At 43.9% G+C, this 14,526-nt stretch overlaps 1 protein-coding gene across 2 annotated transcripts in view; it reads left to right on the forward strand.

Moving 5' to 3' along the window:
- Nucleotides 1-1,034: 1,034 nt before the first annotated feature.
- Oct-tyrr (Octopamine-Tyramine receptor) overlaps nucleotides 1,035-14,526 on the forward strand; it is a 59,124-nt gene continuing 45,632 nt past the window's right edge. The window contains exon 1 of one of the 2 annotated variants that reach the window (XM_072006036.1): nucleotides 1,035-2,674. The gene's annotated coding sequence lies outside the window, so the exon portion shown is untranslated. The remainder of the gene's footprint in view (nucleotides 2,675-14,526) is intronic. The other variant, XM_072006035.1, reaches the window with a different exon arrangement.

Raw genomic sequence — 14,526 nt, forward strand, 5'->3', positions numbered from 1 at the left:
GGTTGAAGGAGAATTGGAAAATGGTTGACACTTTTAGGGGAAAATCTTCTCACGTAAAGACGGTGACAGACGGGAAGAAGAATCGAAAGGCGCCTTTATTCCCTTTGCCTATGATTTATATCGCGCCTGAAATATTACACCGAAAGTTGCGTTCGACAACATTGGTGTGAAAATACCAGAATGGAATGACAAATCGGCGGAGAAGCACGGGAAAGGAAGCGAGCAATCGCGAAGATACGCCACCGTCAGAAGCTTTACGTTCGATTATAACATACGGAAACGGAGGGATAGGATAGACGACTGGTATATAGATGATTCCCTTACATTGTCCGGAGATAGCTATTGAACCATTCTACTCGATTATGGCGTACGAAAACTCGAAGCTGTAAAGGAAAACTACGGATTATGAACAGAACAAAGAGGAGGGGAAAAAAGAGGTAAATAAAACAAGGTCGAACAAAAAGGATACGAAAAGAGCGAACGAAGCGATGGTGAGCCAGAAGGCAGCCCTTTGTTCATCATTTAAAACAAAGTAATTCGTAGTGGCGGAGAGTTTTGAAAGCTATTTAAAGTTAGCCGGGTTCGTTCGTTGTTTCGTCGTCAATGGACCACCGGTGAATTCACTTAAAATCAAGGAAACGTTGCTCGCAAGGGATAGTGGCCTCGCGATGCGTTTCTCTCTTCTTTCCAGTCGTACGTTTCGGTCCAGGAGGCAAAAATTGGCGCGAGTTCGTGAAATGTTCGTACGAAACAAAGGAGAAACGGGCGAGCTCCATAGTAAATCCTATCTCGATCGCATTGTTTCGTATCTCGAGTTGCTAAGAGGAGATCGTCGGAAAGCGGTATTTGTTTAGACGAAATTCCGTAACACAAAGAACAGGCCGAATGATCACGAGCAAAAAAGTACGCACGGACGAGCTCTTCGAATAAAACTCTTTTCATCCCCTATCCCTTGTATTTTCGTAGCCGCGGTATTCATCTTGTGCGCGCCTTCGATTCACGTAACAATCACGAAAGAACGTGACTAATATTTATCAGCGAAAGCGACAAAAGCGATACTAAAAATTATAGTAACGCTTTGCTAAGACGATGGTATTAGAACGAACGTAGATCTAATTCAGAGGTTTATCTTTTAAAACTTTCTCCTTTAACGCCGCTTAAGTCGATATCAACGCGTATTAATACCGATTTATCGCTGCAATTATCTACGTTTTCTGTCATTTCTGATCAGGTTTTATCGTTAGATTATTCCACATAGAAAATTAGACAACGATCATTGCGTTATCGTTTCTGATAAAATACACGATCGTTTGTATCGTAAAACACGTAAACTACATCATGGTATTTTCTTACGGTGGGATTATTTTAAGAAATATAGTTGTTTGACAAGTGTCCCATTTTCTCAGCGTGACGATGAAAGACGTCAGAACGTAGATGGCGAGGAATAAACAGGCTAGACGCGACCGTTCTTAAGAAAAACCGCCAAGCCATTTAGGATTACCAAGTGTACCCAAAAGCCATGCTAAAAGTTATATTTCATAGCCGGTAGTGCGCGCGCGTAATCGTCAGGAGCAATAAAGAAAGCAGCGACGAGACGAGGAGAGAAGAAGGAAAAACGAGGAGGACTACAAGCGGGAAAACGGAAGCGGTAAAACTGCAGCGAATCTTCGCGGCCCCTCGGCACGCAACAAAAGCCTCCGGAAATCCCTGCCGGAGCCAGGAGCGCGAGTAAGCAGGAGATTCATCGAATTAAACTTAACGAGAAGCGAGAGAGAAAGAAGGGCGGTTTAGCCACGCGTTTTAGAGAGATGGACTTCGAGGCGAGCGTGACATCGGACAAAAAACGTCCGTTTGGGAAAACGGACACGAGGGGACGGACAATGCCGGACGAAAAAAGGAAACGAGCGAAGAGGTGGCGAGAACGAAGCGTGCCTCGCCAGACGAACCGAGGTGAATAATAATAGGAGGAACGATGATACCGAAAAAGAAGAGAACAGGAGAGAAGAATAGAAAAGGAAGAAGGGGGGAGATGAAGTTAAAACGAAGCGATAAGGGTGAATAGTAAAGAGGTTGGCAAAAGGAGAAAACGAGGTGGAAGAAGAGACAGAGAAGAAAGTAGCAGGAACGAAATAGGAATCGCGGCAGAGAAAGCAGGAGTGAAAGGGAAAAGTAAAAAGGAAGGGAACGTTTTTCAGAAAATACCACCCCTCGCGCATCTTTTCCCCCTTCCCCTATGGTCTCTTCGTTTTTCCTCGGCTCGTTTTTCCCAATTCTGGCAGCTCCAAGAGAAGAGTTTTGTTGGACAGGATTCTCCGCGCATGTGCCACGGGGGTGGCAGCCTCGAGGACGTAACACAGGCCGTAGACAACGGGAGGAAGTAGGAAAGAATGCAAGTGGATGCAAGCCTGTACGAGGAAGAAGGACAAAGAGAAGGGGTGTGCACGCGGGATAGAGAGGGGGGAGGGTAATACGTGTGAGAGTACCCTGAAGAGTGGCGTCGGTAGTACGTGGTGGGAGGAGGGTAAGCGCGAGGGGTGAGAGGCAACCGTTCACGTCTTTTCGACGTCGACGCAACCCCGTTGGCGCAGAATAGCTGCTCAGTGCTCGTCGAACGGCGCTGTGTTGCGACGGGACCATGCCGCCGCGCCCTGCAGCACCGATCAACCGATCTCAGGTACGCGAGACTCATTATCATTGCCGAGATATCGATACACATATTTTTAGTATGACGTTTCTTCGGTTACACGGTTGCCGGTGTTTCGTTGCCCTTAGCGTGGTTAGTGGTTTGCCGGACGAAAACGTGTTCCCCGAAGATAGATCGCGTCTCATGGGAACGAGATAAATCTGTTTCGCGTGGCTTCCTATCGCCAGTTGTTCGCTCATCGATGATCTGTGTGACTGCGTGTGCCCGTCCGAAATAGAAAAACGTTCGGTCATCGTGATCACAAGTGCGAAAAGCTGGCATTCGTCTGATAATCGTTCGTTGTTTCGCTCCACTTTCTTTTACGATTTTGTGCGGTTTAGTGGCGTGGAGAAGGAAGCACGCGTTGCCGGAATGGTTTTTTGGTGAAACTTGTTGTTCGTCACGCTCGCATATCCTCGTGTGTCCACGAGGATCGATCGACGAATCGATCCGATTCGTGCGTCGGTCGTGTACCAACCTCCCATTGGAAAATAGTAAAGTTTCAGCAAAGTTTGATCCAAACGCGATAACACGTCCGCTTCCATAATTCCGTGGGATTCGTTATGGGGGTATGCGCAATCATCGATCAGCTATCGATTAATTATAAAAAAAGAAAAAGAAAAATGCGGAAAACCGGGAATTCTAGAGAGGAAATTATTATCGTAGGAGCCAGATACGTCTTCAGTCGGTGTCCTCGTTTTTCAAAGAAAACCACCCTTTTGTACTCTTCTTACTCGACATTTGACATTCGTGATATAATTCTACCGCCTTTTATCGACTATGCTCCCATCGATTCCGATCGTACGCGCGTATCGTTCTCATTTCCCTCGCTCAATCGTTCAAGTAGTCCAACGAGAACCGAGAACCTGACGTCTTAATCTATCGAATCTTCGCGGTATCACCAAAGGCAATCAGATACTTTTTGCAGAATACGTATGATGTAGTTCCTTGGGCAGTTTGCGGTTTCCGCTTACTCTCGTCTCGTTAGAGGTGTTTTGTATGCACGTACGCCGGGGCTACGTGTAAAATGATTAAAATCGTTCTATGTGTAGGTGCTCTTTCTCCGTGCGTGTATGCGTGCGTGTATGGCGAAGATCAAAGAAACGTTGAAGGGATTGTATGACGGATTTCCAGCGAATTCAAAAAGGGATGCTTTTGACGAAGGTGTCGCTTAGACGAGAGACGGTTTACCTCGTTTTCTCGCCAGTGGGGACCGATCTTTTTTCCTCCTCGTTTAACGATTTCTATGGCTTCGCGTATACCGCGTGACTAACTCTGTATTAAAAGGGAGTTGTCTATTAATTAAGATATACATACAGACTCGTATATACGCGGCAGTTATTATTGAAATATTTGTCTCGAGTTTGCCGGAGAATGGTTACATTATTGGCAGAAAGTTTCGTTGCCCATCCCATCACAATTTGCCTGAAGTAGGCAGTTTGCGTCTCAGTGGCCTGCGTTCGACGCTCTTGGCTTCCGGCGAAAAGTTAAATTAATGGAAAATGAAGGGAACAGAACTCATCGAAAAGTTGAAGTATTTAGTCGATCGGTTAAAGGTATTGGTTTTTCTTCGATTGGCCCGTAGAAGAAAAGGGGCTCACCTCTCTTTGATCGGCCGCCTAACTTTCTTACGTGAACGTTCTTACTCTTATCGGTTATAAATACACGGTCGTAGAAAAAGAAATCGTAAATAGAGTTCAGGTTAGTTAACGCAGAGTTAGCAGTTTGTTTGGACGATGAAACGGTTTTCTGGAACCGATCGATCGAATTATCGCAGACTGATCAAAAAGTTTCTTAAACGTTGCAACCATTTAATTCTACGGGAATGGCACTTTCTTCCCCAAGAACGCGATCCATATTCACGACGCATCGACGCGATAAAACCGGTTTATTTCATTCCTTTTTATCAGTGAGACAAATAACGATACGACGTAATAGAAATCAGAAATGCATTTTGGTCAAAACGATGATCGCGATAAAAAGACGAGTGCCTCTTCTCTTCGAATAATATACCTAACGTTGAAACGAAACGTAAAAGAGCACATCGTGGAAGATACGCGAGCTTTCAATACGTTTCGATCGTCTAGTTTCTTGCTTCCTCGTAACGAAACTGCACGAAGAATTTAGACTCGTAACCTGTTCTAAATTCATCGTTACTTTCGCACGACGATCTTTTCACGATGACGAAATAAAAAGCGACTACACGAAGAGAAACGGTGAAAAAGGAACACATGGAAAAAAAAAAGAGAAAATAGAAGAAAAACGAGCTAACAGCTTGCCGTGTTTCTTTTTCGCTTCGTTATGCTTTAGGGATGATGCACACGGTCGTGAGTATCCCGAGCGCGACGCAGAATAGATATTTCATTGTTACGGGTTGGGATATTTTTCGCTGACAGGAAATAATGCTCGCCCCGTCTTGTCTCGTTAGGAGAATTCCTGTAGCCGACTATTCTTGCGTGTCGCTCGTGCGCTGTCTTCGTGCCGCGCGACCGGATTAACGGTACAGAAAGAGCAGGTACTTTTCGGTTGGCCGGTCGCGGGAGGCTGTATTCCGTTTCGCGACGAAACAAAGTTCAGCTTGGCGCGACGTGCCGTCGCTTCGCTGCAGAAAAAGGGAGATAACGGACAGAGAAAGAGAGACGAAGAGACTTTCAGCCGATACGAAACTTCTGCTGGTCATTTGCGTGCCGGTTTGTCTTTCCAAGTTTTGCCACGCGAGCCAGAAGAAGGCAGTCGTATCGGTGAAAGAACTATATAGCAGGGGCTGATGTTCGACGGAACAGGAATCGTTGTACCTTTCGTCTGCTTTCAGCTTTTTTTTTACGACTCTTCGCTTACGAGTTCGATGCTTTTAAAAAAAGCTACTCATCGTTCACCCAATATCACAGAAATATTATTAATCGGTGCTAGTTTCGCGTGTATGGAAATTTGGGATGATAAATTGACTCGTGATATGTGAATATTTTTCCCGTTAAACCGCGTTCGCCGCAATCAGAGCACGAAGTTTAAATCACCGTCCTCCCTTAATACCTTCAGGGTTGTTTAATAATCATTTCCCTCGACGGTATTTAAGCGTACCGTAGGAGAATTTCGCACGACGTGAAATTTTCAATAGGTTCCACGATGAACCGCCAGTGTTTCATATCGTGGTGCCGGATTGCGCGCGTCCGTCGCGTCGTTAGGCTTCGATAAATATGTATTCGTCACCCCTCGACTCTCTCATTCTCTCTCTCTCTCTCTCTCTCTCTTTCTCTCTAGCTCTTTTCCTTTTTCTCTTCACTCTCGTTTTTTCTCCTCTCTTCATGCGAGAGGAGGTTTTGCACAAGTGTTCCGAGGTGTTGGTGAATTTTCGCCTTGCAAGGGGAGAGAACGGCATAGGTTATTGATTATCGTGAATGGTTTTATAAATAACCGATCGTGTAGGAGCAAGCCGCCGGACGACGCGTAAATATCGCGCTCGTCGGAGTGATTCTTTAAAATCGCCGCGCCGCGCCATTGTGGAAAAAGCTGGCTATCGGGCTACGAGATGAAATCCGGCCATACGTTTGATCGATATCCTCGTAATTCGCCTTGAATCCTCATTTTGCTTCTATTATCTGGCGAACAGCCGCCTGGGTATAAATACGTCAGGCTGTCGAGCCCTCGATAGACACTAGGGAAAACCTAAAAACCTGTTTTTACGTTGCCTGTTGTTTGCGCAACATCGTGGACAATATACAGAGCAGAGACAACATTCCGCTGTTTACACGGCTTATTTTCTGCCCATTCTTTTAAACTCGATCTTTCGCATTAACCGGCATGGCCACGATATTAAATTCTTTTACAGCGGCTGTTTTCTTGCTCTACCCGTGGCAACTATGTTTCCTCGGCGTACATAAATAGCGGCTACAGATTAAAAAGCATATTTTCTCTCTCGTTTCGTTTTCTTTGTCACGGGATAAGCTGACTGAATCTTTCCATTCTAATTTAATCGAGAGAGTGAATATCAATTTTTTATCAATTAACGGGACTGAAAGCCGTGAGCGCTTGTCGCTCAGGTATCCGCTCTTATTTACGTAACGAGTCGCGCTCTGTTAAATTTCCTGAGAAATAAGGACGTAAATAGTGTCGTGTTTTGCGTCAGTTAAAATAGCTTTAATAAGGTAAGTGGCAAGTCGAGTGTTTCATCGGCCGTTGCTAGATCATCGTCGATTGCACTCGAGCACGACCACTTTCGTACCATTGATTTTCACTCGATCTTCGGATTTGTGAAACCATTTAAATGGTATCGGACAAACACGTACTGTGTCCATCCTCCGAGGGTACCGAAATTGTCACGTTCCGTGGACAAACGCGTTGACACGACCTTTCCTCCGACTTATCAAACATCGAATCGGAATTAGTATTTTTCTCTGGTTGCACGACGATTCAGAAATAATCGATGCGACGTTAACGTAAATATTTGCCATCCGACGAAACTCATTTTTATCAATTCATATCGTATCCTCTTTATTCCTTTTCTCGCAATCGGTAAATCTATCGAATCGTTTATCCAATCTTACGAGACTAATTTCCTTTCTACTTAATCGAAAGAACAATATAGCAAAAAGATATGATCAAAGAAATCAACAAAGAATTTATTATGACGTTCAAGTATATCGTATAATAATAGCGAGGAAGAAGAGACGCGACCGTGGCGCGGTGACCGATCAGACGCGATCGCAATAACTCGCTCGAAGCCCCGCATTTTTCTATCGAAAAGTCAAAGGTACAATAGAAAGTCAATGATTTACCAAACTTTCGAGAGATGTATAAGTTTGCGTGACATTTTACCCGGTTATAAATGAAACGGAGTATCTAACAATTTGTACTTGTAAGCATGTCGATGGAACCACTCTTGTGAGTTTCTCTTCCGCCACGACAGAATTTCCAATAACGTTCCTTGTAAAGATAGAGATTAATAGTCGACGGTTTTGATCATGTTTCGTCTTTGTAACGGTATAAGATCACAAAAGCTAGCGGCGTTCTTCCTTTTTTTTTTCTTTTTTTTTTTTTTCTTTCGATTGGTGGCGTGGGATATGCAAATGGCGGTCGACGTAACCTTCCCACCCTAATTCAACAAGCGGTCGCATAAATTTCACGTAATGGCAACCAATTACGGGGTAATAGTGTGATCGTACCTAACACCTACTCTCGTGGACAGGCCATAAAAGCGAAACACGTGATTACACGGTTAAAGAAAAATTTACTCACGAAAAAGGAGCTGTGTGTTAATCTTCTCGAGCGAGGCGTTCCTCCTCACCGGAAATTCATTTTCTCTTGAACAGAAAGCTCTTTGCTCGGCGAGTTTCTTATTTATTTTCACTTAAGAAATGAATACGCGTCATACGCGATGAATTCTTCGCGTAGATCGTCGGTACATATTTTAAAAAGCGCTCGGTTCTTCCTCATCGTATTTAATTTTCTGCAAGGTATCGCGTCGAAGTTTGGTCGATATTCGACTTTCAATGGACGTTCCTATTTTTCGTCTTCTACCTCTTTCTTGTCTTCTCTTTTCCTTCCACTCTTTCTTCCGATAATTTCGTTCGAATCGTAAATGCAACGCTGCATAAGATTCCCGGACACTCTTTACGCTGATAATTCAGTCGCTTTAGAGCACCAATCGACCATACTGAAAGCGTACGTAAAATGATTAATTAGAGTGCGAAGAACCGTGACAGAAGCATGGAAGAACTGTCCGTCCCATTTTGGAGAAAGTTCCTTTTAATTAAAACGCGCGCTTCCACTGCTTGGCTGTTACTCTTTTTCTCGTCGCGTTTTTCATAATCGTCCACCAACGCGTGCAGGATTGTCGTCAGTTCGAAGAAACGGTTTTTTATTCTACTACGTTAATCGAATGTTTATTATTTCACGCGTTAAACTCGCTGCCATCGACATACGTCATGCGTATTTTAAAAATGTCACAATTCGCGATCGATGTAATTCGGTTCGGTGGTAGAAGAACATCAGAATCGTGAAAGAGAAATTTCAGAGGCTAAAAATGAAACATTACGAAAATTATATTCCACCATTGTTACTCAAAGCCTATTCTTTCGGTCAATCGTGCCTGCACTAAATAAATAGTTTCTTGTATTTCGAATAGATTTTTGTAACTTCTGAACTTCTTCACACGTGCGATATCGTACATTTTCCTTGTTCCATCGTCAGCTGTTTGTCTTCGACGAAAATCACCTAGAGAGTAGAAAAGAGGTTGAATTTTCATCGGATTCTTTTTACCAAGCTGCACTTTACCTCGTGAGTAAGAAATTTCCAAGAACTTACGCAAACGGGCTTGAAGCGTGTGCTCAACCGGCGATAACGCGATCGTTTAAGTCACCAGATGTATCTATCGTCGTCGACCGATTCGTTGAAAGCGAGTCATCTATTGTAATCACACGACGCGTGAAAAATCTCTTGAATCTAGCGGCAGCTGTCTCGCCGTTGCCTTGAAACATTCTTCCTTTCGATCGTTGAAATGTTCTCTTTCAGCCGCGCCCCGTCTTTCTCTTCGACACGCGATGCTTTCAACCTTCGCTTCTGCAAGATATTCCCAGAATGTACCGGTGCTCGTGTCGCGAACTCTCGGACTTTTCTAGAGGTTGCAAGTTTTCCACGTGCCGTCCCATAAATTCCCCATGGAATCGGTAATGCAAACGGAAACGCGTACCTATTGCGAATGACGGCAACTTCGATTCCAATATCATCCCTTAACGACCACACGAGCGCCACGTCCTTACGTATTCCGTTCAAGATATCTCGGTCTTGAAACCGTTGATTTTCCAGTTTCACGAATTATTTTGGGTGAAATTTTGCGAGATAGACGCGCGCTCGAGAAATAGAGCAGCTTCTATGCAGCAGGGGACACACGTACGTACACGATTTACGCACGGCTGATGACAATACGATGGAAAATTCGTGGCACGAGTATGGAGTGAAAGGGGGCCGTTGAAAAATCGATGGGACCATGGGGAAGAAAGGCTGACAGGTTGGGTCGAAAATGTTGCGGACACACTCGATTTGCCATTATCTCGGCACGGGGAGAAAATGTCACGCTCGATGCTCCCGTTATTGACGCGAAAGCCGTTCTTAATCGCGAATTTAACTTGTAGGAGAGGCCGGAGACCGAATACCAATCGCGTTCCATTTCCGTAAGTGCTTAATCGGTCGGAAATGAATCGCGATGTTCAATCTGTATCGAGACATCGAATCCCTCAAATATGCCCAAAGTATACTTTGACGGCGAATAGGATAATGGAAGGACATTGAAATCGATCATTCGGCTATAGCGAATTTCAACGAATTTGTAAATAACCTATCTATTTCCACGAAATTTCCTTTCAAAATTCCCATTTCGAACGTCTATTCGAAAATTCATATTTAAATTTCAAAATAGATACAAATTGAACACGCCGTGATGCGTTAAAGCAAATGTCAAGGGAATATCGGTTTGGAGGGATGTTTGCGGAAAAATTCATCTCAATATAGTCGCTTATCTGTCAGTGAACAGCCCAACTTTACTTTACGTATGTTAAGGAAACATTAATTTGTCTGCAAAAGTTTGTCTTTCATCGACGTTGCAGTATCGTATCGCAGTTGTCGATGCGTGCACGTCACCTTTGTCCTCGTCGATGCTTGTCGCCTTCGTTTTCGCGGTTGTCGAAGGAGTGCGCACTGGTTTCGTTGGTTTCTTGTAGCAACGGATGCACGAACGGCAGACTGGGATCTGGTTAGGACGCTGTTACGACGTACGAAACTTGCGGAGAAATTGCTCGATACCATCAGACGCGTCAACTCTCCGTTAACTTAAATATCAAACTTTCCCTATGATAACTCGCTGCTTTAACCTGATCGACGTACGCGCACGTGGTCCAACGGTGGCACGCGTCCTTCCTGCTTAACTTGTGCGTTGCTGCTTCGTTTGTGTGGCTACGTCAATTTCATTCATTAGTACTCGAGCCGACGAGTTCATAATTGCCAAACAGCTGCTGACCCGAGCATAGTTTCCGCGATGATTTTCCATCGTGTTTACCTGCGTAATTGACTGCAACGCGTCCTCTGACATATCAAAAGATTCGATTAACTACGTTTACCCCGTTTGTCGAAGGTTTGCCAGCTATTTAGAACGGCAATTTATTCCTTGCCTTGTTCCCGGCGAAATTAATTACCGTAGAAATCGGACAGAATAATTTCGAGTGTCTAAAATTACGCATTGAATACGGGAGAATTTGAACGAGGAGGAGAATTTGAGACGATTCTTCGTTCTGCAAAGTCACGAAGCTTCGTATAAGCGCGCATTGAATTTGCATAACTCGTTTTTGAATCTTCTCTCCTACGTTTCACCCTGTTGGTGGTGCGCAGCGTAAGAGAAGCGTAGCCAGCTACTGCTCGCTTTGACTTTGCAATTTGTTCGAAACTTGCGTCGTTCGAATCCTCGATGAGTTCCTATTTTTGACACACGGACTGCTCCATCTTAGTTGCTTCTCTCCCTTACACCTGGCGAGTCAAAGTTAAATCGCATCTACCCTTCCAGCGATGGTTGTTTGTAAATCGACGCTTTGAACTTGAGGCCGGAGTCGCCAGCTCGCCGACACGATACCAAAAGGCCTTTACGTAATTAGAGAGCGACGAAAGGAGCATCGCCTCGTCGCTTATCCGTGACAAGAGTTCTTTTCACATTTTCTCCCGCAGACTTATTCGAACATGTTTCTACGTTGCAACTTTCCTTCTCACTTTTTTCTAGCTTTATTATTTGAAAAACGCAGGAAAAAGTCAGGGTAAGTCGCGCTTCTCGGCTTTTCTGACATTTAAAAAACACTCTATACAAGACTCGTATCTCTGGACGTAACAAATCATCCCTTTTTAATTGTATTAAGTCAAAGCGACTATCTTTGATCACCAAATATCGTATTAGAAAATTAACAAAACTGTTTTTTCAGTCTTCGTTCGCTACTGATTGCGATCGTGTAGCGACACACGAGCTAGAGGACAATTCGAATCATGTTGTTGCTTTGCCCTCGGAGTATCAATATCGTTAGGAAACACGTAACGCAATAACAAATAAACTCCGGGCAAAACAATGTCGCTGCTACGTGCAACCGTCGAACAAAGACGAATTTGAATTTTCCGACTCTCCCCCGACCAGTATAAATAAACGGACGCGATTCTAAGCAGTTCAGCGTCTATCAGTTATCAACGAGTTATCAGCGATCTTATTTTGCCACTTATAAACTGTCTTAGCGAATGCGTTAGTACGAGCGTTTTTACGAACATTATCTGTACTTATTTATTTAACGTTTTAAATATACTCGACGGTTTCAACAGCGAGCAGTCTCGTCTAATAAATCTCACGATCAACCATCCTACACAGGTCCTCAACGATCGTGATGTTTGTCATGCACTTGCAACCTTATTAGACTTCACTAGCCTCGTCGTATCCGCGATTCGTTGTTCTAGCATTTTTTAATAAAAGTAAATCGACGGGTGCGTGGTCGCAATTGTGAGTTCGATTTCGCGGCGAATTTGCGACCCCGGCAATTATGAGATGTTTACCGCGTGGAATTATGGAATACGAAATAGTTTGCGTGCGCATGAGATTACAAGGATACTTTGCAAAATTAATGGCATGGAAATTAATTATTTCGCTCGTCTCGGTGAAACGAGTGATAAATGTCGAGTTTCGTCGAGTAGGCACCGCTTGAAACGCGTATCGCAAAACGCCTGGCTATATAACGTTTCGCCAAGTTTTCCTTTCTTGTCGAACTTTCGTCTCTTAACTGCCGTATTCGACGATACAGTCGACGTACCGCCAAATTTTCATCAAAAATGAGCAGAGTCGAGAACCAATCCTTTTACTGCAAATTAAATTATCTTCGCGTTATATTGTTTGCCGTGCAAATAGCCAGGAGGCTGCTCATTTTTGGCAACCGAATTATCTGGGCTTATTTCGCGCCGCGCGCCAGCCAGACTCGATTTGCGTTCGCGAAAACCTTCAATTACTTCGTTTCTCGAATTCTTCCGCAAATTAACTGATACCAGCGACTGATAGAAACGAAACGATTCGAACTCAACGCGGATCGGTCAAAATTTTACCAGTCTCTCTTAGAATGTATTTTGTTGGCCAGAGTATGAGAACGAGAGTTCTTCAATTGAATTTTCTTACCGCAGCTAGTGAATTTGTTTTACGACACGGTCGGGGATGTGAGTTATTTTTGACCGAGAACAAGCTTTAGAAAACTAGTTTGAATTTGCATTCGGAAGGAGAGCCAGGTCACGAGTTTCGTCATTTCGTCGTAATTGGACGACAGATTTAATTGCTCATCGTTTTCAATGAGTTAAAGAAGTGTTATAAATAATAAACAATATAAACTTCAAATAAGTGACATTAACCAGAAGTCAGAATGAAATACTCGGCGATAAACGCTTGTTATTATCTCATCAGCTGTTGTATACTTCCATAGGAACGTCAACAATCGTGTCCAATACAAATAGGCCTGCGGTGCTTTAACCGAAGGAAAGAAGGAAAGAGAAGGATGGAAAGAGAGGATACAAATAGACAAGTGCAACTCGTCTTGGACCTACTGGTGACTTCATCGACTACCTAGCAGACCCGTGCCTTAAACAATGGGATACTGGAAGCCAGGTCGGAGAATGTATTTGTAGGAAGGGATAATGAAGCAGGAGCTTTCGAGGATCGTGTTTTGTGTATCCATTTCTCTAATGGCTGGTGTAAATCCACCGCCACAAGCGCTTACCTTACCTTCTATTGCCGTAGCAACGTGTCACCAACGATCAGGATCCTACTAGCATCGAATGCTCCAAACTAGTCTAAATCCTTATATCCTTGTTTCGTTTATTTTTTCCCAACTGTTTATCCAGACAACGTTTCTTTCCCCTTGACAAACTGCTCTCCGGTACTCTGACGATGTCGTACGTGTCAAATTAGCCAAGGAACAACCAAGGTTTGTTTACGCGGAATTGCTTCGCCTCCGCACTGAAACTGTCAACTTGTATCTTTCCTCGAGTTGCATAGTTCGTTCGTCGAAATACGTTTCACTTTATGATTCGTGATTTTGCGAACATTGCATCCGAGAGAGAGAGAGAGAGAGAGAGAGAGAGAGAGAGAGAGAGAGAGAGGCCGTGTTCATTCCAGCGACTATAAAAATAGTGAGGACGAGCGAGTTTCAAGGACGCTGAGTCTGCCCACTTCCCTATTCGCCATAAAAGCCATAAAACTGTAACACCGTGCATCGAAATGGGTATCTTGCGCCGTTTCGTTGATTATCGATGTTTTTCACTAAACGTTTTTCGAAACGGCCGCTCCAACTGTCCGTGAATTAGCGTCGCTTTACTTAAGTTTGCTCGAGCTCGTTGAATTAGTAACGATCGACGAATCGTTCAGAGATCGGCCAGCGAGTTTCCAGCTCGTAATCAGGATCGAGAATGTTTAAGGCGGTGCCCAGGATTTGTTCGAGATAAGCTTCGCGAATATAAAGAGGAGGAGTTTATTCCGTGTATGTTATACGAAAGAATCGGAGAGATCGGCGGATAACGAACGCTGTAACCGATGAGACGCGCTTAAAGAAGGAAACTCATTACCGAAATAATCGCTTTAATTACTGGAACGCGTCTCGTTTAAACGGATATGCACCTTTCAAAGCACTGCGTGATTACGTTGCTTGTCTGGTTTAGTTTTCGCGATCACCGTTCATCTCGTATTTCTTCCTTCTTTTTCTTTTTCTTTCTCCTTTCAAGTTTCTCGGGTAATTTATTACGCGTTATTGTTCTTCGCCATACTTGCCAGTAATGACGTTATTTCATAGATTGTA

Source organism: Bombus fervidus, chromosome 6 (assembly GCF_041682495.2).
Source record: "Bombus fervidus isolate BK054 chromosome 6, iyBomFerv1, whole genome shotgun sequence".
In the NCBI taxonomy this organism is placed as follows: Eukaryota; Metazoa; Arthropoda; class Insecta; order Hymenoptera; family Apidae; genus Bombus; species Bombus fervidus.